The sequence below is a fragment of the Pteropus medius genome, unplaced genomic scaffold (assembly GCF_902729225.1).
Source record: "Pteropus medius unplaced genomic scaffold, Ma_sr-lr_union100, whole genome shotgun sequence".
In the NCBI taxonomy this organism is placed as follows: domain Eukaryota; kingdom Metazoa; phylum Chordata; class Mammalia; order Chiroptera; family Pteropodidae; genus Pteropus; species Pteropus medius.
This window is the reverse complement of record NW_024354911.1, coordinates 14,673,803-14,677,282: the sequence shown is the minus strand read 5'-3', so window position 1 is coordinate 14,677,282 and position 3,480 is coordinate 14,673,803. Positions and strand designations below refer to the sequence as shown.

Sequence of the window (3,480 nt, the reverse complement as noted above, 5' to 3'; positions counted from 1 at the left end):
GCCGGAGATAGCCCAGCTTTTGTCCAGGATTCATTTGATTTAATGGAGTAAGTGTTAGACTAAAGCTTCATGAGGACAGGGCTAGATGACATTTATTATTGAATGAGTTAATAATAGAGTGAAAATTTAACTCAGATTTTATAAATCTGAGATCTCAGATAAATTATTTGATATCTATTGTGAATTGGGTTTTGATACCTTTGCTGAGGAGATTGGGCATGGCATTTATTTTCATCAAGCTTGTGGGTTCTTTCTGGTCAATAATTTCATGGGAACTTGATGAAAATATTTACATTTGGTCACTAAACAGGTTAATAAGCCATTCACTGAAGTAACGTGATTTGTTCTGGGGGGCAAAGGTTTGGTAGTGTAATGTATTTATGCAGTAAGTAAATGCTTATTGAATGCCTACTATATGCCAGATAGTGGCTAGTACCCTAGCCTTATACATATGTCCCTCTGCTCTTAGGGATACAGACATGTAAGCAATTAAGAATCTATATAGAGTAAGTGCTATAATGCTCTAAGATCAATGCATCACATAAGCATATAAAATAAGAATCAAACCCGGATTTTAGGGATTAAGAAAAGCTTTGTAGAGGAAGGAACATCTCAGCTAAAACTTTAATTTAAAATAGAAGGGAGCTAGAAGAAGGAGGCAGAAAGAATGTCTAAGGCAGGAGAGCTTGATGAGATTTAGGAACTGCAAGCATTTTAGAAGCACTTTAGAGTGAAGAGTGGTGAGCAAAGGACAAATTCAGAAGGGCCTTGAAAGCCATACCAAGGAGTTTAGAATTTATCCTTAGAGCTTAATTAAAACATTAATTGAATAAATGATTAATAGACACAAGGATGATGGGAAGTCATTGAAATTTTAAGGAAAGGAAGTACAAAATTAGACTTGTGTTTTAGGACATTTCACTGGTTGTAGTGTGAAAAACAGGAGAAGAGGACTGACGACTGACAATAGGTTGATTGCAGCAGCCTAGCAAGAGGCTATCATAACCTAAAGCAGAGAGGCGGCTGTGGGCATGATTCAGGAGATAGTTATGAGAAAGAATGTCCAGATATTGGTGATTAGTTGGACATGAAATACATAAAAGACCAGAGTTCACAGTGACTCCCAGGTTTCAGCCTTAATGGACTGTATGGTACCATTTAATAAGGAAGGGGGACCAGGAGGAGGTAGAAATATAGGTTTAGTTTGAGGCATGTTAAGTTTTATGTACCTGTGAAATAATGGAAATGTTGTCTAGGACACAGTTAGATATACAAGACTAAAGCCAAAGAAAAAGATCTGAATGAAGGATGCATTCTTTTTTTCCCCCTTTTTAAAATTTATTATTATTATTTATGCCTACAGCCGCCTGGTCTTCCTTGGTGGTCTCCCATCCAAGTACTAACCAGGCCCGACCCTGCTTATCTTCCGAGACTAGATGGGATCGGGCTTGTTCAGGGTGGCATGACCGTAGACTATGGACCGTGGCCCCACTGGGGCACAAACCCAGGACTTTCTCTATGTAAAGCAGATGTGTTAACTGCTACACTATGGAACCACATCCTGAAAGATGCATTCTTGAGAGTCATTAGCCTAAGGGTGGAAATGGAAACCATGGAAAGTGATCCAGTTGTGCAGGGTGAACATGTAGAGTCTCCTAGCATGTTGTGGTGAGTTGAAGATGGGACTTAGTGATAGGGTGATTTTCATTACCTTGGAGAGAGCAGCTTCTCTGGAGTGGCGAGGGTAGAAATCACTTTATTAAGTGGTGAGAAGTATGTGGGTGGTTAACATATGGAAAAAGAGAGCAAAAATATACATATTGCTTTAGTGAAGTATGTGAATGTGAGGAGAATAAAGTAATGGTTTGGTGCCAGATAGGTAAGAGATACAGGGAAAAGTATGTCTTGTTTTGTTTTAATGAATGAGACCAGAGTTTGTTCAAATGCAGATGAGAAGAGTTTGAAGATAAAGTAAGAGGGGTGGGAGTAGGGTAGGAAAATCAGAAGAAAAAAGATCCCTGAGGAGGCAAGAGAGGATAGGGTCCCAAGAGCAGCTGAAATGGGGTGGAGATACAGTTGATTTTAGGTAAGAGAAAGCTCCTTGGTTGGCTGATAGTGGTGATGGGAGGTGGTGGGAATTGGAAGTTTGAGGAGCTTGAAAAATGTTTTGAGATGGTAGCTGTGGGAAATAGAAGAAAGCTAAGAAAAAAATACAGATAAATTACCAAAGAGCATGAAAGACCCAGTGCAAGTCGAATCCCATGAAACTGTAGTAGCACCAACATGATTATGTGATTTTTTTCCCCTCCAGCAATGTGTAAGACCTGAGTTTAGCCAAGAAGACAGCAGACATGGTAGTTATTTTCTAGCTGAGTGTGAGTGAACTACAACGGGACAAGATTAATGGGACATTTATAAGTTGAAGTGATGGACTAGGTACTTGTCTCAAAACTTTTTTGTCCTCATGTTCTCAAAAGAATTTTGAAAAACTGGCTACCTCTCACACATTTTAACACTGAAATCTCAAAAAATTTTAACACAAGTTTAAATATAAAATTAAATAGTCACAAAAGATGTGTTTTATGGCTTATTTTATAAAATATACATACATTAAATGTATTTTTATCCAAATCTTGGAACTGTAGATTTAGCTCAATTTATAGAACATGTTCTTTAGAGAATCAGGCTTCATTGTTAAACTAATCAGCCAAATCAAGGTTACTTTTCATCAGAAAAGGTATGATTTTATTTTAAAATTCATTTAGTCATGCATCTGCCTAACATCCTTCTCACCTCTGTATTCTAAGATAGTTTAATTTATTGATAGATGGATGATTGATTGAAAGGTAAACATGTGGATAGATAAAAGAAGACATGGATGAATAGATACTTGTCTTGAGTTTGTCTCCTGATTGAAACAAGATCCCCCTGAACATTTCTTTCTGAAGCTTTTTTGTCTTTACTTTCAAGAGACTTTCTCTTAGGAAAGTGGCATTCTATATTTGTTCTTTTTGATCCTCCAAAGGTTTTTACACCTTGTAATAATATATTAAAATACCATTTAGGATAGGAGAGAGTATGTCTTTCTTTTTTAAAGTGGAGAAGGACAATTTGAAAGGTGAGCAAGTGAGGGATAATTATCAGACGTCAGAGTTTGTAGGCAGGTCTGCTTTGGTAATGAGTCTGTGGAAGTTCAGATGGAAATTTTACCCTGTAGCTATGTAAGCCTATTTATACTCTGGGAAGTCTATGCCTGCACCTCAGTTTGAAGATCAGTGGCTTATTGGGCCAAAGCTGGGTCAAGATAAAGAAAGGAAGTGGGAAGATGTGAGAAAATACAGGGTCAAGGAGCCTGAGATGTCCTGATTTAAAGACCTGTAATTTTAATGCCTTTTAAATAGTATTGTGTGTTTGTTTTGACATTTAGAGAGTCTGCATTTCTTTTATTGAAAGTGGAAATGTTAGAGCATATTTGGAGCT

General features: G+C 37.4%; 1 pseudogene; it reads right to left on the bottom strand.

Annotated features, from left to right (window-relative positions):
- Positions 1–1,354: 1,354 nt before the first annotated feature.
- On the bottom strand, positions 1,355–1,474 carry LOC120597983 (uncharacterized; annotated as a pseudogene).
- Positions 1,475–3,480: the final 2,006 nt, after the last annotated feature.